Here is a 22,420-nt window from a genome sequence, read left to right on the forward strand (position 1 = left end):
GTTTTAGAAAATAAGTTATTAGCATACAGTGTGAAAAACAGTCATAGTCCTTACATTTCTCCTTACATGTGATGGCACTCTGGGAAAGACCACAAAGAAAGCACTTTCTGCACACCAAAGACCTGCTGTAGGCATGTGTGCAGGAGTGTATGTGCATCCAAGGCACAGAGCACCAGGAGATATGTTCATTAATGTGTCAGACACGTTAGACAGCCACAGACTGCTTTGCTTACACCTTGTAGGGAGTGGGTTATTGAATACCCCTAATTGGGGCATACAGACAAGGCACCAGGAACTGGAAGCTCAGATCTCATTTGTACACAGAGCAGAGCTGACTGAAATGTCCACCTTGTTAATACTCAGGCAACAAACCTTCAGTGATCGTGTATTCAGTGAACTATATACTCCAACAGGCCTGGCTGTTCTGATTTTGCAAAGACTGGTGTGAACAGACAACTACAGCATGCATTTTGCTCAGGGCACTTTCTTTCAGGCTTCCCCGCATCCCTGAATACCCACATGTGAGATCGCAAGCAATGTGACGGGTAGGAAACAAGTGTGAGCATCCCAGGGGAATGTGCTCCTGCACAGGGCAGCACTCCAGGGCCCCAACAAGAAGTGCAGCTCATGTCACCCCTTCTCCTGCTCTTTTGCCCTGGCTGTGGCACTGGGCTCTGGCTGGCTACCATCTCAGGTGATCAGGCCACCACAGCAAAAGGTACATGCTCCTCAAGACCTTACACGTCATGGTAGAGGAGCATGTCAGAGGACGTGGACAGGAAAATCTCAAACTTAGCCCACCTAACTTGCAGATTTGTGCCTGTGGCCAGACCACACTATACCCTGAAGCCAAAGCAAACTTCCCTCTGCTTCCAGCAGGGAAACTGTGCTCTGGGGGGTGGGCAACACATGGTGCTTCCACTGCTAGCAGAGCACAGATGCAAGCCAGTGCTGAAAGGTAAAACAGGGCTGGAACTGGCTGGCAATAAATGGATATGCTTATGCTGGTTTTCCCTGCAATGTTTGCTACCAGCAACAAAAACAAATAGTAAATGATAATGTGTTATTGATCAGCAATATCAACAGCAGTCTATACAGGCATCTGAGTGTATAAAATAACACATGCTCTGGCTGCAGCCCCTGGCACTTTATCACACCAATCTACAGCTTTCTAGGAAATTATCTGGATGTGAAGCCAGGAACCACTTTTGAACCTTTGAACAGACAGGTCCTAATATGGTTTTAATCGGTTGGTGAAACCTTGGCACGTCTCTACTCAAGGGCAAAACTCTGTACTTAGCATGGCCAGCATTTCAATCACTACTTTTACAATTGACCTGAAAAATGTCCCAGGCAAAAAAGCAAAGTAAAGCAATAAAGAAGTCATGAGTCCTTATTCTCCCATTCTTCAGTAGGATCAAGGAGTGGTCTGGATTGTAGCCTCTTCCCCCTGGTGTGGCATGGATACCTTCCAGCCCTAAAGCAGATCTCCTTGTACTTTCACAGTCTGAAGTGGTTTTAGTGCTGCTGGCTACACTTGCACAGTTATTTCTAATTAATATGCATAATGAACTTGTTTATCCTATCTGCAACCTAAAGACAAGGGTTTTTATACTCATTTATACTCAATCCTCTCTATGGCATCCTGGCAGAAGCAGAGGAGACTTTCAAGAAAAGAGAATAAAGCCATAAGTGAAAGATGTCATTTATAGAACAAATTCACACTTCAGCTGTTCCAGCTTCATGGAGAGGGTTTAAATTGAAATCCATGAGGAACACTATATTCCATTTTGCCCTAACTTATTTTAGCTCAAAACTGAGCTAAAATAAGTTAGGGCATAATGGAATATGTCCAATGTCTTCCCTCTTGCTGTGGTAACCTCACTGTCTTCAACATGGTTCCTCAAAGAATACTTTAGCATCTGATCCGTTAAATTCAGGCTGGATCAGTTTCTGAGTATTTAAGAAACTTAATCATTGCTTACAAGGAGGCAAAATATTCTTCAAACCAAGACCTAGTTAAGGACAGCAGGGTTTTGTCCTGGCAGTACTAGTCCATCTCCTTACTACCTTAGCACCTCATAGCAGCACTGGTTCTAGCAAAGGGGAGGTGGTCTGAAGGAACAGCCAATCTGCAGAGTCTCTAACAAGCCCAGATAACTCATGTGTCCTCAAACAGGATTTTGCTGCCTAATTAAAGCTCAAGAGTTATTGTTTGGATAGTAAAACAAGGAACTTTTCTTTTTATCACTGCATTAGTAAAAATTTGAGTGATCCTTTGTTCCTTTGCTGGAGAAGAAAACAAGCATGCCTCCAATGCCTGCCCACCAAAGACAGACAGCAGTGCAGCCACCACTGCTGAGCATTTTCTAGTGTTTATAAGTTGCTAGGTCTCTTCTTACAACTAACAAATTGTTGGGCAAAAGGAAAATACTTCAAGTTGCATCAGAGGAGGTTTAGATTGGATATTAGGAAAAAACTTCTTTGCAGAAAGAGTTGTCAAGCCTTGGAACAGGCTGCCCAGGGCAGTGGCTGAGTCACCATCCCTGGAGGTATTTAAAAGACATGCAGATGTGGCATTTGGGGATGAAGCTTACTCATGGACTTGGCAGTGCTGGGTTAACAGCTGGACTTCCAACCTAAATGGTTCTGTGATTCTATTTGGTCACACCTGGTCATGACTCTTGTCATCTCTTCTGCAGTTGTTTGACAGCTATTGGGACTATGAATAGAAAAGCTCATCAAAAGGGAAATGAGAGTATGAAAATCACAGCATGTCTCACTGTTTGGAAGAGCTTTTTCAGTTTGAACTTTGCCTCTCAAACGCTCTGGGAATAGCCTTTTACACAGGACCTGGAAACACAGGCAGAGGTGCTCTGATAATGACTTACACTATCTGCTTTTGAAAGACTCCTAGCAGCCTTGACAACCCCTGTAACTATTTTCTAGTCATAAAACTACACCTTCAGTGGTGACACAAAAATATAACAGAGACATCAGTATCATCTGATCATAATAATTAAGTAATGTCATGGATCAACAGCAAGATCTTTGCTTTGTATCACTTTTTATATATTTGTTAAACTGCCACTGTAGGGTCAGTTGAGGGTAGGGGCTTGCCTGGGACATTCCTGAGCATCTTCCAAAGCAAAAAAAAGGCAGAAAACTCATGTGTATTTTAATCAGAAACTAAAATTTTTGGAAAGCAACTGGATAATATTTTACTGATAATTATTCAAATATTCTGAAATACTACAGTAAACAGGTGAAATTGCTTCAAGAGTACAAAGGGCTAATAAAGTCATGTCCACATTACTCCTTAACTGGCTTGCAGCAGATAGCATTCCAACATAGTCTGTAACTAACCATGGTTTGGGAATTTACCTAAAGCCTCATTTTGACTAGGTCTGTAAGGTACCATTAAGTTGCAGCCAGGTTCTAGGATTATACATAATAATTTGTACTAAAGAAGAGTTAAGCAATATGGGTAGAAAAATGTGCACACTTATGCAGTGCATTGACCATCAACTTGAATTCATGGCGGGTAACACAAAACAGTGGGGCTATATGCAAATCTCTCACTCGGAGCCATCTTCCATGAGTTCTCTCTTTACAGATGTTTTCTTACTTAATGCAATGAATTGACCACAAAAACTTCTGTAATATGTAGAGAGTGTGAAGCCAGTCAGAGTGGATTTTCTAATATTTTAATTTTTTAATTTTCTCATTTTTCTCTTTTTGCTCCTTTTTTTCTTTTCAAACACAGAAGGTCCATAGAACTCTGTGAATTATCATCTGTTATAGGAGAAATTAGAAGCCTAAAATTTGTTTGATTGCAGCTATGATACATTAAATTCCAGGCATCAATCTCAATCGCAGCACTTTTTCTCCAAATGGGCAATATTTTACAGTTATCACTCTCTAAACAAAACACAATTTATTATACACACAATTTGATAGCTATGGCAGCTAGAAGCAAAAAAGTCTTCTGAGGAAGAGAAGGAAGGTAAAAGCAATGTCATACTTTAAATTGACTTCATATGATCAATGCCAGAAGACAATCATCTGTGAAATTATGTTCATGCCTTGATCAAATGCAATCATACCATATGCAATTGAATTTGTAAAAAGTGGAAGAAAATTATTTCCATTAGTTTACTGGTGTTCTTAATATGTTCACACAAATCATCTTTGAATAGATGAATTAAAATACTTAAAGCAACCCTACCTTTGCACTCTTAATTCCAGGTCATTCTGGCAGCTCCCGATACTGCACATATATGTTTGCCTACAACCAGTTAGATAAAATTAATGGATCAAATCTTGAACTACTTCCAAACTAAAATGTATAGAATTCATTTTTTGAATCAAATGTTGTTATGCTGTAAACATTTTTGTCTTCATTATTAAAACGGCAAGAGATTTGAAGTCTGCTTTATCTTTCAGTATATATGCTTCTTTTGTTTTCCACAATTTTCTCAATAGGAGTGTGATAGCCCATTTAAATATTTTTTATAGACAGCTTTGCTTCATTTTGGTATCCTGCTAATACCATGTTGCAGATCTTAATGCAAAGAGCACAAAGAAATCTTTGAAATATTTCAGTTTGTTCAAATTTGTACATGCATAAATTTATGTGCATATATATGTGTTTATCTGCATAAATTAATGTATATATCCATGTGTGCATATTTGTACATATTATATAAATTAAAATAGACATATTTACTAATGCATGTGTGTCAGGGGAGCTGGTTCTATTGTTGCTCAGGTTCTGCAATCCAAACAAAATTTAACTAAAAGGAACATCTATGAACTTTGTTTACTTTACACATAGGTAATTCACTTTATTAAAACCAAGAACCTATTTACTACTTGGGAGCCTCCCTATGTTATCTCCTTTATCTTCAGACCCCAATCTGCACAGGAGCTTATTTAGCTGCCGCTGCTGAAACTATGATTTTGGGTTACTTTTTTTCACTTCAGCCAGGAGCAAAATTAGCAAGAGCACATCCCCCTAAGTACAGGTCCATAACCTCACTGCAAATAACGGTTTGGACGCTGCCAGCTGAGACCTGCGCCCTCAGTAACCAGGCCTGATGCTCTTAGACAATGGTCAAGCTGACAATTGACACAGCGTCCTCAAACACACATTGCTCAACCCATTTGCCTAGCCTGCTGCTGCCAAGAGGGCTATTTGTGCAGGCAGCTGGCAGGAAGATGGGAGTACATCTGGCGATCCTCCGAGAGTAGGCAGGGAAAACGAAAACATCATATCTCAGCCAAGCCCAAGATAGGATTCTAGGTAAAGCTCATGCTCTATGGGATCCAAACATGCTCTTTGGCACAACAGACTTTGGCAAAATCATCACGAGGAACCTCCCACACTGAGTGGCCTTGGCTTCCATTCTCTCTTTGAATGACTACCCTGCGACGACACCCATGCATTGGGGAAAACCAATGCAGCAAGGTGCACAGTGAAGAAACTGAGGCAGAGGCACTAAGTAGACATTAAGGCCACTAAGCAGGTAGGCTACAATATGGCAAGTATCCCATTAGACCATGCCAATCACTTAGCTGTCAAAACTATCTCCATCTCCATGGAAAGACCATGGCAGCATCGAGCCCATGGCAGAGTAACAGCCATAGGGCTGAACAATCTCAGCAGCCAGTGAACGCTAACTTGTCCCTGAGAAGCTGGCAACAGGCTCAGCCGTGCAGGATAACAGGAGGGAAGTGGGATGTCTGTAAGCAAGAGAGTTTTACCAGGAAGGAAAATAATCTAAGGACTTAGAGTCTGTTTACAGACTTTTGGTTGTTACCTGCAAAATCTAAGCTAAGGCTCCCTATAAAATAAAACTAAAAGCTCAATGAGTCTGGTATTAGTTAAAAGTATAGACTTCACTCAAGGCACTCTGAATTTAGCCCAGATAGGCTGAGATCAGTCTCGGACAGTTGCAGAGACAGCTTGTAAAGCACAGGATTACACAATTGTTGTTTCAGGTTGGCAGCCCCAGTGTAACACCATCACTGGCAGCTGACTATTTGTCTTGAAAATCTGATGGTTTGGGCCACCAAACCATCTCTGAGCACACACTTTCATAGCATTTCTGCTGGACATCCTGTGACCTCTTCACAAGGAAGCGACCTCACTGTCCCTTGTTATTGCCACATCTAGAGAGGGACTGTTTCAAGTGTCCTCTCTCCCAGTGCCTCCACTCTGGTCCTCCAGGTCTTAAGACTACCAAGAGAAAGGCAGCAGTGAAGACTTTGGTTCTCCTCAGTGAGGCAAGATCCCTCTGCACTGATGTTACTCTGCTCAGTAATTTGTCATGAGCGTGGGCTCTCTCCATACATGGCAGGCTGGAGGAGGAATGACCTCAAACTCCGCTTCTAATCCAGGGGGCGTTGCCAAAGCACTGTGTTTGAGTTTGATGCATGAAGCGCAGAGATATTTTCAGCTACTGAATCACACTTTTGGCCCCACAGCTAACTTGAACTTCTCCTCAGTTTTGTTTGCAATTTTTCACATTTTGCGATCACCATTGACTCTCAGAAAAAGAAAAATAGCTGGTGCTTTAAAGAAAAAAAAAAAAAAGCATAACCATAAAGGTGAAGATTTTTTTTAAATATCCATTTTATTTGAGTAACTTCTATTTTATTCTCTTGCATGTGTGGAGGAGTGGAGTTAAACAGATTACTAATAGATTATGGTGCATCACTAATGTCTGGCTTCTTTATTTCACGTTCTAAATATATGCTATTAAATGCTGCCAGTGAATGTTTTCTAATGATTTTTGTGTCAACAAAAGAATGAAAGAGTCTGAAAAACAAGGCAGTGCAACAGCAGGTAGCTTGGACACAGCTACACAAGAGCTTTTAGCTGAATTCCTATAGCTGCTCAAAAATATTTTGTTATACTTGCCCCATGAAACCATATTCACTTGATTACAATTCACAACCACAATTTGAAACTGGCAGTAATGAAAAAATAAAATACCATTTTACAATACAAAGGGCATAATTCTTAATTGACTTATCCTGCCCGTTACAACTGCATCCCTCTCTGTCCCTGTGGCCTAAGCCTACTCCCACTAATTTGGGAGAAGAGCTCCAGCAGAGAAATTATGCAACCTCATTCACAGCTAAGCAAGTCATTTAAGCAAGTCACTTAATTCCATCTCTAATCAGTAAAGTCAATTCAGCAAAGCAAAGCATGTGCTCAAGTCAAAAGCGAATAGGTAGTGGTGCATCTTTTTGAATGTTGGTTTTTCACAGAGGGAGGATTTTCCACAAAACTTCCCTTGATTTACCTTTGGAGCTCATTAGGCTGGAAGAAGGTAGAATTCAGCTGTTAATCAAACTGTCACTCATGCATGTAAATACTAGTCTTTTTAACTCATCCATAAATCAGTTAAGCAAAAACAAATTTTAAAAAGGCCATGGGACATATCCTTGGAGTGGACATAGATATATATACATATACATATGGATTACAGGGACCACAGAGGCAGGAGTCAACACAAAAAAAGTGAGGTAGGAAGCTATCATAGGAAATTCTGTACATATATTGCTGATGAGCCTCACTAAGCCTTTATACAGAGTGAATTGGGAAATTATCTGCTGGAAAAAGAGTGAAAAATAATAGGCATTTCAACTCTTCATTTACATTTTCCTCACGTGGCAACAAGGAAAGAGAGGGCATAATAAGCACACTACTTTGATAGTAGTGTGAGGAATGTGGGTCATTTGATAAGGAATGTGGGTCTTCCCTTGTTGGATTGAAGTAACACGGCAGCCTCTAACACCATCTGAAATCTATTATTTTCCTTCAAATTTCTTTCAGTCTTTGCAAGCATCATTAATCTAACAGAGACGACTTCCAGTCAAGCACAGATCCCCAGGAGCATTCCTTGACTGCAGACAAGTGGGAAAGGAAAAGCCTGTTGCAAAGAGCAGGGCTGGAACCAGTCATGGGGAATTTATGCCCAGCAGCAGGCTGCACCATTTGCCTGCCTCTGCCCTTCTCCCTAGATGAAGGAGCCTTATCTGCCTTTGCAGATACCAAAATCAATTACAAATACCACGGGGCTGCCCTAAACTATGCTCTGCTGCCTGAGGCTGCTTTCTGCCAAGCTCCCAAGCAAGTCCCCATAGAAAAAGGCTGTGGGGAATGTGGGGAAGGGAGCACTGAGGGCCAGGCTGTACCTGTTCTTCCACTCCTCCAGCTGCTGTCAACACACTGACTTGTTCTGTGTTTTAGATTGCAATCTGTCCCTGCCCCAAAGGTGCTGCCAACTGTACAAATGTTTTCAGAAATTAACTCCAGAAAAATACACATTATGCAAACATCATCTCTCTTCCCAGATGACACAACATGGAGCACCAAGCACGAACAAAAATGGACCAAAGAAAGCACAGAGGCATTGTGGAAAAAAGCTCATTTAGTGAAGGGCTTCTCTGCCCTCTTTACAGCCATTGGGACAGTAATGCTGAACTGGCTGGTTGGCCACAAAAACTGGATAAATTGAGACACAGAAGAGACAATTGAAAGCAAGGGGACAAACAGCAAAAATAAGTGAGACAAGAGATGGAAAGCAGAAATGCAAAGTCTAAACTGCAGCTGTAATTCTGATGGTAACAGTCACATTTAAGAGTAGTTCAGTTTGCTTTCCAGTTTTGGAGAGGAAAAGAGTTTTCTTATAAAAAACCCCAGCTTGTCAGCTGAACTGCTATGGGTTTTCCCCAGGTATTTTGTGGGACAGGAAAATTATTTTTCTCCAAGCCTAGGAATGCAGAAACACTTCTAAGAAAGGGCAAAATTCTGACAACCCTCTGGTGTTGTGCTAGGACTGTTGGGAGGGGAGAGGAAGGTCACATCAATAAAATCTATAGCCGCAAGTGAAAGAGCTGTGTTTTAGTTGCTGCTGGCCAGGGGTCAGTCCCTGGCACTGTTCAGAGCTCTCCCATGGTAGCACTACTTCCTTAGTCTTTCTCCTTTACTAGCATGACTCTTAACAATTAGGAAGGAAAAGGGTAGTTATTGTTGTAGCAATGTTTTTGTAGGTTTATTTGGCAGCTTTTCTAGCAGGATTTTAGTACAGTTTTGATAACATGCAAGTATGGGAAAGAAGGATTTCCACATTGGCCAAAGAAACACTTGTGGCAAGACTACCTATTTTTAACATGGTTTATTCCTAGCACTATTTCAGACACAGTATTTTCTCTCCCATCTGTTGACACAGTTGTTTTGTTCTTCTGAAGACATAGTTGTCTGTCTCTTGGAGAAAAAAAGGAACACCAACACCATGAATAGTTGCAGAGAAAAACGTGAGACCAAAACCCAATCAAACAGTGATCTGGTCAAAAGGTAAAACTAGCAAAGCTTTATGACTGCAATGTACAGCAATTCTTCAGATGCCTCTTAAAATTTACATCAGGTATTTCAAGTGTGACTGCGAATCTTTAAAATTCAGGTCTGGTATACTTAACAACAAAGATGGTTTATTGATCTAAGGGGTCTGACTGCAGAGCTGCTGTTGGAGCAATGTACCAGTCTGTTCATGAGGAGTGCAGACAGAGAGTAAGGTGCAAACACTTTCTTTAATAAGGGAAGGAAAATGTAATGAGAACACCAAGGGGAAAAACATAAATCCCAAAGGCTGATAAAAATTAAACTGGCAAAACAGCATGAAACATTAAGCAATCCTTCTAACACTTGGGTTGCCAGGCTGTTTTCTCTGATTTTTAATGATATTTTTTTTGCTTCGCTGGAGTTCATGGTCATGATCTAGTAGGCAATCTGAAAACCTTATCTCCTCTCAAAGGCATTTCAGGCAGCTTGAGAGCTGGTAGGTGGGAGCAAATAAAACTGAAGCATGGCTAAGGTAGGACCTCTGCAGATCACTAAAGCACCTCTGTTCTTGTAGAACAGTCTATTTGCTGGAAAAGCTGCAATATGAAAACCTGATATATTAAAGGTCAAGACTCCAATACAGAGGAGACTCATCTGTATTGTGTTTTAATTTCTTTTTATGCTGAGAGGTGCCTAGGGTTCTGAAGAGGTGACAGAAAGATAAATCATGCATGACAAACTGGAACAGAAGACAAGGCTGTATCCAGAATAGGATAGCTCTGCTGGTGCAGCTGTCCGAGCACACTGTACTGACAGTGTTCCCAGCACAGCCTTCCTTCGTACCAGCAAAGTTATGTTATTTGCTGGCACAGCTTTTTCCTGAGGTCCATCTTCCCTCATCCAACACACTAAAAGTGTTTCAGTAAAAGTAAAGGTTTGTTCTAAGTGTATCCACAGTGAGAAGAGCTTTTGTGTGTGTTAGAGATCAAGTCAAGGATCATGCCTCTTTATACCTCTGGCCAAGACAGCAGAGACAGCAAAAATCTGTAAAACAGGCATGTTCTTCATTTGACTGGAGTAAGAAGTCCTTTGTAAAGGCCTCAATACTGGCTTCTGCCCCCATTGGAAATCTTACCTTCTCATGCACTTCTGCAGAAATGCAGAGATAAAATGTCTCACCACATGTGCCCTTATCAGAAAGGTTATGGTATTTCCACAAGCAAAAGAAGTTTCCAGCACTCCCATGACTGACTCCAGCTCCTGCTCCACCCCCATTCTGCAGAAGGCTCACCCACCTGGCCCTGTCCCCATCGGTGAGGCTGAACCTGGGCTAAGTACTCTTCCCCAGAGCCACAGGAAGGGGGCCTGGTGCTGCTGCCTGCTGCAGGCACAGCCTTCTCCCAGGATGGAGAAGAGAGGACCATGATGTGCAGAGACATGGGGGAAAATTATGCCAAACTAAGTGCCTGGGACTATATGGGCAGTTTAAGAAAACAACTGATTTAAGATGTATTTTAAAAATAATCTTATTAGAAAGCTTTCAGGAGCCATGTGAAAAGTTGTTTTCCAGGTGTGCTATATGGTATGACCTATTGGTCACAATCATTTAAGTGATTTAAGATTTTAAGACTGTTGTCTGTGATTTTCATAAGTGACTTTAACAGAAAGCAGAAATGAGGACCAGCAAAGAATCTGGCAGCATACTCATACACGGTTTTCACCCTGTTGAAAGAGTTTACCTGCCTTTGGTTTGACGATGTCTACAGCTGCAGCCATTGGCCACCCAGTATGATCTAATTTTTTTCTAAAACATACAAAACTTCCTATTTCTGGAAGGCTGGACTTACTCCAGGCTACTATGGTTTCCATAGACAGGAAGCTTGAAGGTCTGGGATTAAAACAGCAGGAGGTTGAAAAGAAAATTGAGGACCTGGAAATAACAACTGATAGTCCTGACGCAATCATCACTGAGAACACTGCAGCTCTGAAAAATGTAATCAACAGCCTGGAGAATAATCTCAGATAAAAGGCTTGGTTTTGGAGGCCAGTGGAAAGCTCCTGCAAGGACAGTTACAAGGCAGGTTCTGGTATACTTTTCCATAAGGGTTTCAAGACTTTTTCCTCAGCGTCATGTAGGAAAACGTGATACAAAAGCTCGTAGCTGTCCAAGCTATCCCGGCACGTCTCATTTAAAGGAAAATGTTGCTGGCTAAGAGCTATGACAGCGCGTCTTGCTCTAGCTATGGAAGCTGAAGTCCTTCTGTCCCTACTTGTTCCATGCTGGCTGAAGGCTCACATTTCTACCTCATTCACTGTGAGCCCTCGTTGACCTTCAACCAAAGCCAACCCAGATGGCTTTGCCTGGAGTAAGAAGCAGAGCACTTCCACAGCTCTTCTGACAAGTAATCTCCAGCCTGTAAGCAATGATGATCCATGGGCAGAGAGTCATCTTTAAGCTGTGCAGTCCCTCGTAATTCCTGTCCACTGTCTGAGATCTGAAGCATAGATGAAGAGTTATGGAAAAGGCAAGATGGAAAGTTTAGCTTGCTGCATCACTAAAGTAACAGCTGAAGAAATAAGCTTACCAGACACACTATTGAACTTAAAGCCCCAAATAAAAATTATCTATGATGTGGTATTTGACAGAAGACCCATTTCTTCAGGGCAGACACACAGTTTTTAGCCTGAATTTTCAAAGCTCATAAATGTTGTTGTAGACAAAGTACCCCTCTTGAATATCATTTTGTGATAGTCAAGACAAGAAAGAATAAAATGCAGACTCCAAATAGTGTACTAAACTCATCCCTCTCTAAATTGCCTATTTTACTATGCCCAGAAAACTCATTAAAAAGCAATATATTTTAAGAAAAAATTACTGACCTTTGGAACACAAATGATAATGCAGGTGAGCAGAGCCTCCACTAAATTTGATGCCTGTGTTCCCAAAGCTAGGTGCCAGCTCAAACAGATACCATAACACTAAATGGCAGAAAGAGACTGGCTGACTTAAAGAGACTGGCAGGGATTAGCTAAACCTGGTTTCTGAGGATGTTTCATATTAACATATGGTATCTTCAAGGCCTGGTTGCCCCAGGAAACAGAGAAATGAAAAAACAGGTTTTTAGGCTACCTTTGCTTTCTCTGCTGCATTCAGCTGAGCTTTGGGGCAGCTGCAAGCAAAGACTAAGGAGTATAAGGTGGCAATTTCTCCAAGACTCATACCCTTAAACCCTCAAGGTTTGATTTTATGTAAGGGCTAAAGCTCAAAAATTAGTAAAACCAGAAAAATGGTGAGAGGCCACTCTGACTGTAGAAGCTCCAACCAAGGAAAAACTGCCCCAGGAAAGGAGACAAGAAAAATATACAGGACTCAAAAAATGCTTTTGGATGACAGAATCAACACATAAGGCCCAAAAAATTGTTTCTACCAGGAAAATATAATGCTACTACTAAGAAACATAAGAAATCAAGCTAAAGGCTTCTCACAAAGAATAAAAGACACAACAAACCATAGTGATCACTCAGAAATTCAGATACAATGAATGATTAAGAGAAGTGATAAGGTAGGGAAAAAAGGACAAAACAGATCCCTACTGAATTTTACATCTCCAAAGAATTATTCAAATTTCCACTCGAGCATTTCTAAAAATTAATATAATCATTTTTGATTCAGGCAGTTATAATAGATATATTAAAATTTAGTCAATTATGTTTCAAACCATTATTGCACTGTTCTAGAACATTTGTGACCACCATAAATTTCTTACACTCCTTACTGCTTCTTGACAGAAGAGCAAGCACTCAAAGAAAAGAAGCTATTTTTTTCTGTCAGGACTACTTCATGGGAGACAAGCAGAATAACAAGATCCCAGGAAGAGGCTCCAGGCAGAGCCTGATGAACCTTGCCTGACCTTAGGACACTGCTCACCTCTTCTCTAAGGATTGCTTAGTAATACACCAATCCTACAGCAGTTTCAAATGTGATTAAAAGAGGATAAGTAAATGGAGTCAGAATTAACTGTGCTGGGGCTACTTCATTTCTTTCATTCTGACAAGTCAAAGAAATTCTTCACTTGAACGGCAGATGTAGGTTTTGGCACCTATGTTCCAATGCTTTTCATACCATTTCATAACAGCTAGTCCTGGCAATGAGCAATGAAGTCCTCAGTGGGTTTGCAGATCATCACAGCAACATGATTGGAAAACTTGATCCAAATATCGTAAAAGTCAGTGGAACCTGGATTGAGACCAAAGAGAAATGCTCTTCCGTGCCAGGTGTGATTAACTATACATCATGTTGCTCCTGTGGGTGAAAGTCAATCTTTACCCATGCACCAATTTTAATTAACACCAGAGCCTGCTTTTGAACAATGAAGTGTCTTGAAAGAAAACATAACCTGGCATAGAGGAACTGTGTCTTCAATTAAAAATTCCACTGACTACAGTAACTGCTGGGTAAGACTATCACACCATTACTTAAGGGTGTGCACATACATAAGAACACACAGAGCTTACTGATCTGTAAGTCCTCTAAACCCTTTCCTGGAAACTTGCACCACGACAGACATTTGTAGCAGGACAGATGTAGCTCATGTGGTCATGGGGAGACAGATTGCATCTCACCTCCCGTGTGAGATTATTCTCTAAAATGCTAGACATTTCCTATCTTTAAAATATGGAGAAATTCCTGTGAAAATAAAAGTATAATTCTAAGGAAAAAACTCAAATGTTTTAAGTATAGCCTAAATATTTATAAGATTTTATTTTTAATACCAATTTCCAGAGATTATCCACAAACACAAACACACTGTATTATGTATTGTAATACATAATTTATGCAATAATTATTTGGCATTTTACATCTGCAATAAATGCAAAGTAATATTGGTCATATTTTTATCTTACACGCAGAGGGTTTTTTTGCAATAGGGCTGTAATAATTCACATACTAACTGGAAGAACAAGTCAGTCTGACAATAGTTGAATCAGAAGAGAACAAAAATCACAGAAACATTTAGGATGGAAGCCACTCTAAAGCCACCTAGGGTCATCCTAGGCCACCTATAATAGTCACTTACCTAGTCTAGCTGTCACTGACCCTACACCCTCCGTGGCAGTTTGCTCCACTGACCTAAATGTTGTACAGTAGTAACTCCTTTCCAGTATCGAACAGTCTAGAGCAAAGTACTCCCTGCTGTAGTTTAACCACAGTATTTCACCCCAATTTCTCTTCAGCAACATATGAAAAGATCTTGCCTTTTCATTCCAGCCCTTGCAGATACATATGTGCACCCAAAGCTCTCACTTAGGCTTTCTCCAGGCCCAATGTACCTAGATTTGTTCTCTCAAAAACACTTTCAGCTTGACTTTGGCTCTTCCATCTTCCTGAAGAGTCCTGTGAACTCAAGTTGCCCTTTGGCTCTTTGATTTTGTGGACTGAAGAGGATTTTAAATATTTGCACCAAGTCTACCTAGGAATTTAATTTATGAGGCTTGAAGTTAAAAATATGTCATTGCACAACTCCCTGCTTTCTAGTGGCATTTGTTCTTTCAAATTTAATATTGTTCTCCCAAGAGATACCTCAAGAAAATCCCACATACAAGATCAATACTCATATTAATTAAATAGCTGGAATTTAATACTGCTCTTCTTCAGCATGTGCCCTGTAAGTCCAGAGAACTTCCACCCAAACACCAACCAAGAGTGTTACCTCCCTCCATAAACTTATGCCACCCCCATTAGGGATTGCTCAGAATGAAGCCACATCAGCATCAAGATTACCTGAACATTTGCACAGAACATCTGGACGCTGTTGAGGCCATACCAAATTCCAGCAGCAGAAACTTAAAAGCTACTTCTGCTATGCCTGGTCTGCAATAATGGCCCATATACTTTGACTTTTAAGTAAAATCCCTCACCTCTTATATGTGACACACCTGTGCTCCCAACACAGAAGAGATCCAGGAGCACAGGAGAAGCTGGTGACCTCCTCGTGCTCACAGAGAGTCTTTGGCTGAGCTGCCTGGAGTCACACACTGTGTGTGCAAGGCACGTGCCACCAGACATCCACTGTCCCACCTCTGCCAGTGCCCAGCACAGCTCCCTCTGAGTGATGTCTGAGCATCCCAAAAACACAGACTGGGGTGGTCAAGCTCTCCATCTGTGACAGAACACCTGTGCTGCTTTTGATACCTGAGAAAATGCAATTTCCACAACTGTGGATTTAAAAATCAGCATTCATTTTGCATATCATTGTATCATATATATGGGACTTTAAATCAATTATCTGCCTGTAGCATAAAACAAGTCAATTTTCCCAATGAAAATACATGCCTAAAGTGCTGAAGACACACGAAGAGGGGACTTAATTTCCTCTGTTAAGACACAAAAATTGGCAGAGTGCCAATTTTGACTCTGTGCCAATGACTCTGCTCCGCTCTTACTTCAAAGGGCTGCAATATAAGACTCATCCAGCTTGTTTTCAGAATCAACATGTGGAAGGTTTGGGTTTCCTAGTTTTTCACTGTTTCAACAAAGAGAGGACACCAGTGCTGGGGCTGCCTTTGCCTAGTACCAGCATGAGAAGCTGAAAACAGGCTACAATAGCATGGCACAGCAATTTCTATATTAAAGAGAGAAATATAAACTCTGATACAAACAGACAAGCATGTTTTCCAACATGCAGCTCAGAAGACAGGCTTATTGACCATAAAATGAATTATATAACCCAACTTGTATTATGTCATCTGAGACCTTGGTTAGGCCACTATCTTTCATATATATATGTGCGATATATATCATATACATAATTATTTCCCCCAGAAAACTGTCAAGTTACATTCCTTATGTAACACTGCTGCAGTGCTAACCTGAAGCATAATGACTGTGCTCATTATAGGGTTATTATGAGTTCTGAGATGAAGAGGTGTCAATAATTTAATTTTCTCCATATAAGGTAAAACACTGCCTGTTGAAAAGGGAATCCCAATTATATCTGTTTGAAACATTAATTCCAGTAATAAACAGGTTAAGGGCAGTAACCACAGGTCCCCCTCTGGCAAGACATGCACGTCTGTAATTCAGGGGATGTGCAGGACAAGGAAAAGGGATGCTGCAACATCAGCTGCTGGACCTGGCCTCAGAGCACAATCCTCTTCATCCTTGTACTGAAGAAGATGGTTCACAATCCTGCAGTGCTTATGGCCAAACAGACTCAATGTTTTTTGTATAAAATATATAATACCTATACAAAGTAAATCTTCTGATAATTCAGTCTAGCCCTTTTTTTTTTGGTCATTTTTGCTGTCAATTCAGTTCAGCCTATTAAAGACTGTGAAAAGAAATGGTCTTCAGTGGGGATTTATATTCCAATCACATAATCTCAAATTTCTTTCAGAAAAAGAGCTATTGACCTGGTTCTTCAGTTTTCAGATAAGTGAGGTCCAACTTTCAGATGCTGCCCTTATGTTGAGATTAGGTTTGGCCAATGACTTCCTATTTAATATACTGCAAGATAAACTGATACTGTGCACTTAGGTTCTAAATGTGTTAAATCAATGTGATAATGACAGACCAAGTAGGTAAGTCTCTACCTGTCCATTTATACAGTAGTGGGTGTTTTGGTCATGTTTTCTTTTAAAGACCTGTGATTTAAAGGTCTTTTAAAGGCCCCATCTCTAGTGAACCACCTTTTGTTACTACAAGTTCTTGCAGTAGAAAAGCATAGGTGTTCCTTTCCAAGGATTCCACTGTATCCCTCACCATCAATATCCAATTGAGTTGCAAAGCATACTCTGGATTCTGTCAGACCCCTTACTGGGGCTTGCCCTGGTTTGTTCCTGATGTTTGCCTGCACTGGTATTCCCAAGAACCAGCTGGGCTTTGTTCAGTGCAGGCCGATGGATGAGCAGGAGATCATGGACCGCTGCAGTGCTCGCAGCAGCTGCCTCTGCCTGCTCAGTCTCTCTCTGCCCTAAAGCCTGCAGTCTGCCTCAGTGCAGCCAGGGCTCAGGGCTGATGGATTAGACCCCCCTGCTATCTAAAAGAGAGGTTTCAATGACTGATGTTCAGGTGTAAAGGTCATGAGGGTGAAATTAAAATCTTGGGAACAACATGGAATGCAGATAAGTTTATTTTGGTGTGTTACCAGAGTTTTAAATTTTTTAACAAACTAGCAAAAGAGAAGAAATCCTGACTTTAGGGCTTCTGCTCCATCTAGCTCATCTGCCTGCTCCAGGCAGTTCACCTAATGCAGCAAAGTACAAGCCAGCCATAGTGAGACAGCCCTGTTTCACAAGCTCACTGATAAAATGCACTTTCATTTCTATGGCTCAGCCCACAGTCTGCCACCTTACAGAGCCTCCTCCTGACCCCAGCCCTGCAGGGTGAGCCAGCATTCCATCCCCTCCACTGTCAGACAAGTGACACAGATTTGCAGCTGGAGGTGAGAGAACAGCTGCAAAGAAAGTGCAAACCTTGTCACGTCCACGCTGTCCCTACAAATCCCTGCCCTCTCCTAGTGGCACTCACAGCCTGCCTGCCCTTTTGGGCTCAGCCCCTTCTTCCAGTGCCCCCCAAGCCACTGGGACCAGCACAGGCTCCACTCCCTGCCTGAGATGCTGAGGAGTGACGACCAAGAGTCTGCTCCAGCACAATCCACCCCAAACCATAACTCTAAATGTATCTTCAATTCTACTCATGTATTTATAGGCCCTTGCATGGGGACAAATTATGCTTTCAAAAATATTACAGGAAAATGCTGCAAGTGGTTGTCATAAAAAAAATCCCCATCATAATTTCATTAAAAATTAACAGAAAGAAAGCATTAGTGTTGTCCTGCCAGCTGGGGGTTGGGGGGTATCTCACATTATTAAATTGAGAAGGCCAGCAATGGAAAGCCTTTTTAGATTGGTGTTTCCATTCCTTCCTCTTTTGCTTGGTTCAAAAGTCCTGCATAATTAATACTGTAGTACTTAATAAATGCTTATGAACCTACTACCTCTCTGCTTTTTCCATTTAATTAGGTGATTGACTTCAGGCATACTATAAATTATAATGACAATTTAATTACTTTTTTAATGTGCACACTTAAAAGATTTATAAACAGAAATAGGGTAATACAGTGCACTCAAAATTAGAAATACCACGAACTGGAGAACAGCACAAAGTAATGACATCTAAAGTATCTCCTCAGTGGCTAAGCAGCTGCAGTGACTGGGAGGTAGGATATTTAAAGTGTCTGGTACAAGCACAGAAAACTGTATATTTCTGTCCAAATGCCCACATACACAGCTTCTAACTTTTCCTTCCAGCATTTGCGCATCCCACTTGACTTCATGGCAGAAACATAAAGGAGTTCCAAGGACAAGTCAGGCTGAATACTGCAGTGACTCTTAGGTCAAGCATTCACAAGAAGTGGAAGACCCTTTCTCTTCTTTTAAACAAATCATAAAACTTCTGCATCACTTCATCATAACACAGTCATTGTTAAAATTTGCAGGGGGCCAAAATCTCTTACAATATTCCAGCTGACACAGGCAAACTGCCAAAGAGCATGGATTCTATCCTCTCATGAACAGACCCTTCCTAGTCAGGAGGCAGAAATGTCTGAGAATATTTCAGAGAATATTTCACACCACATCCTACAACAATCCAAGTTAACTCTTCTCATATTGTTGTTGTGCCATCTAGGGCTCATTCTCCTGTCACTTACAGGAATTAACAGCTAAGAGGATTGCATATATAACAAATCAAGTAAGAATCAGATCCTTCAAACTAGCGCTTAAAAAAACAATTGCTAAACTAAAAATGATCTTTTAAAATTTAAATAGTTTAAGATTATAAAAGATCAGTTAACCTACTTAGTTAGCCTACCTAAATGTCCAGACATTCCCAAGCCCTGGTTGGTTGTTACAAAGAAAGCTATATTTTCTACAAGTTACCTGTCACCAACAGAGAGAAATGATAGCATTTGTTTTAAATCATGCAGTGTGCTACACTGGTGAAAATTTCTCATGTAAAAAAGCCATTAAAATTTGGTCTAGAGGAGACGCTTTCCCATCTGGGAGCTGAATCTGGTTTGGTGTGACTATTCCTGTCTGTTAATTTAGCAGTACAGAGTATAACTCTACATTCTTAGCATACTTACTGGGAATGCTGGCATCTCTGTAACCAGAAATGCTTACAGAGAGGAAAAAAAAAAAAGACTGGGCAATTCACAGTGTGCTAGAAAAATTATGGGCAATTCCACGTTTTAAGCATCATCTATCAACAGTGTTGAATAGTTAAAAGGGGAATAAATTTGAATGCATTGCCAAGGCAAATGCTGTGATAATTGTATCTGCTTCTCCTTTTCAATACAGAAAAAAAAAATCCCAGACGCTTATCTCATTTGGACCCAGTAGAAGCTGAGTGGAAAGTGGATCAATCCCACAGCTTCATCGTGGCTGCCTGTCCACCTTGGCCAGCACAGAGCAGGAGAAGTACCAGAAAAGGTACAGGTAAAAGAAAAACCACCAGGAGGCTGAGCAGCGTGGTGAATCACAGGGAGCCGCTTTGTCTGCAGCTTCCGCTCTCTGAGGAACTGTGCAGGGCTGAAACAATGGCTCTCCTACGGAGCTGCATCTCATCTACCTCATCCGCAGCCAGTGATGAATGATGGGTCAAGAGGGCAGCAGACTTTGGGTGCACAACCCTAAATACTTTATCAAAGATGGCAAAAGGCCATGTGCTTCAATAACACAGCAAATACTTCCTTTTGCTGTGTAGCAGACAAATTCCTTCCTCTCTGCTGGCTCAATCTGAAGCTTTTTGGTTCACAGCTCAGAGTGTGTGCGAGTTTTACATTCACAAAACATACACGTAAAAAAGCTTCAGTTTTATTCCTGAGACCATTCAACTGTAAACATTCTCACAGAAATGGAAAGTCAGTCCTATCTGTGCTGAAATCCTATGCTTTCAAAAATACGTAATTCTAGGGATTGTGGGGCTTATAGACAGTAGAAGAGGGCACATTTTACTTATTTTTAAAACAGAAACTGAACAGTAAGAATTGAAAAAAATTTAAAACTGTAACTCATTCAAACTTTTCCTACTGGGGTTTCCTAAAAGAAAAACAAACTCATTTGATAGAAATGAAAAGTTCAATAAAATATAAAAATTTTGTCCCTGGTTTAAATGAAGAGAAATGAAAATAATAGGCCTTGTGATATAACAAGATACTTCAATACTAAAGTTTGACAGTATTTTGCTAGTTGATGAGTTGGAATACCTTCATGACTTAAAAAATATGCAAAATAAAACTGTAGCAATATTTTAAATGTTCTGAAGTAAGATGTCTTACTGCTTAAGAGTTGTCAAGGTTTTGTCCCCATTAGAGGAGAGGTAAAGTATTTCAGAACCTTCTGCCATCTAAATTTTCTTTCAACCACTTTTGTCTTCTGCTCCTCCTTAGCTGTTTCTTTGTATTTTTATTCCTCTAGATATCTTTAAAATTTCATCTAACTGCTCTGAATTTGACAACACAACTCAATGTTCCAACAGGACAGAAAGCTGTGGGCTCTTGTTTGGTTTCTAAAGGAAGCGGCAAAAAGCAATCTTGGAAAAAAAACTCCAAATCAGCTGTGATCATTTCAGCTCCTTTACAAAAAATATCAACAACAGAAGAAGCCCACTTCTGTTCCTGCCCACCCAGCACCAGAAGCCGAGGTAACTTTGGGATCATTGTTTAATGGCAACAACACTTAGTCCTGGATCATAACGTTCCCATTTTGGAGACTCTGAGGAGTTGGTGGACACCAAAACACCGATGTGAGCAGTGGCACGTGGGCAGCGAGTTGTGCCATCCCACCACCTACCATGCAGCGGCACGGGAAAGCTGAGCCTTTCACCTCCAGACACATCAGGGCAGAAGAAATGGGTGCTTTCCCTCCCAAAGATCTTACATCATTTTACACTACTACAATGGATTTGCATAATTTCAATCAAACAATGTATTAAAAATCTTACCAAAGGTTTTGAATTTGAGCACTTCAGAACTGAACAAAGTAAATGGCACTTATGCTCACAAAATGGAAGGCCTTGGAGTGGAGGTATCTCAACTTCCCTGTAGCCCTGCTGAACTAATTACAAACAGGCCTGACATCTCTACTTCAGTCAAGTGAAAATTTCAGATTAAAAAATGAATGATTTTAATTGATAACCATACTGAAAAGTTTCTAAAACAATAATAGCTTTTACACAACCACTGCTGCCCAAAAAGGAAATCAGCACAGAAGTAACTCACCCTCTGAGTATTTTCATTCCTTTTTCAGTGTGTGAAACTAAGATTGGCACCAAACTGCATCACCTTTTTAATGCATTTTCCATCCAAACTGAGAGGCACTTGAGGAACCACAGTGATGTCCCAGAGAAAACACATTCAATATAGCTTTTTTGCTACACCCACCTTCAGTTCATGGCCCAGCACTCTGCTCCCATTTAGTCATCCAGGTGAGGAGAAGCTGACAGCTGGGGGAGGGAAGAGATTGGGAGCCATATGGAGCTACAGTCAATTTTTGGTATGTATTTGTGAATAGATACAAAAGAGAAAAATGCTGGCATGCATAAATTCATATTTTATCAATACATATTTTGGTACTTATTGTCAGAGCAATTTATTCCAAAATCAGTTTTTAAAAACATACAGCAGTTTAAAGAAAATTCCAATCCTGACTTATTTCTTGCCACAAATCCAGGATCCCAATGGCATGAAGCAGGAGGCAGAATCCCACTCAACAGGGTTTACCTCATGATGCCAAAAGGGGAAGTGGTGCAAATAACCAAGAACCCAAGAGAGAGATTCTCTAGGTCACTGCTCCCTGGGAATGGGGATGCTCCAGCAGCCAGCTTTGGCACAAGGAAGCATTGAGGGCCCACATCCGAGCTGCTCACACACAGGGCAAGGAGAGCTGATGGTTTTGCATGCAGCATCTTGTGATAACAAAGGTTATCAAAATTACAAGATTCACTAGATTGGCTGCCTGTAATTGCTTGCTGCACCTACAAATGTTCAGTTTCACTTCTCA

General features: G+C 40.8%; 1 protein-coding gene across 12 annotated transcripts in view; it reads right to left on the reverse strand.

Moving 5' to 3' along the window:
* The window catches only part of HIVEP2 (HIVEP zinc finger 2), a 135,631-nt gene that overhangs the window by 51,849 nt on the left and 61,362 nt on the right, over window positions 1–22,420 (reverse strand). For 2 of the 12 annotated variants that reach the window (XM_074537656.1, XM_074537661.1), the window contains exon 3: window positions 4,229–4,288. The exons of 8 other annotated variants lie outside the window; for them this stretch is intronic. The gene's annotated coding sequence lies outside the window, so the exon portion shown is untranslated. Of the gene's footprint in view, window positions 1–4,228; window positions 4,289–21,801; window positions 21,864–22,420 lie in introns of all 12 variants that reach the window. 2 more of the 12 variants (XM_074537655.1, XM_026795405.2) reach the window with 1 other exon arrangement.

The sequence above is a fragment of the Zonotrichia albicollis genome, chromosome 3, assembly GCF_047830755.1.
Source record: "Zonotrichia albicollis isolate bZonAlb1 chromosome 3, bZonAlb1.hap1, whole genome shotgun sequence".
NCBI lineage: Eukaryota > Metazoa > Chordata > Aves > Passeriformes > Passerellidae > Zonotrichia > Zonotrichia albicollis.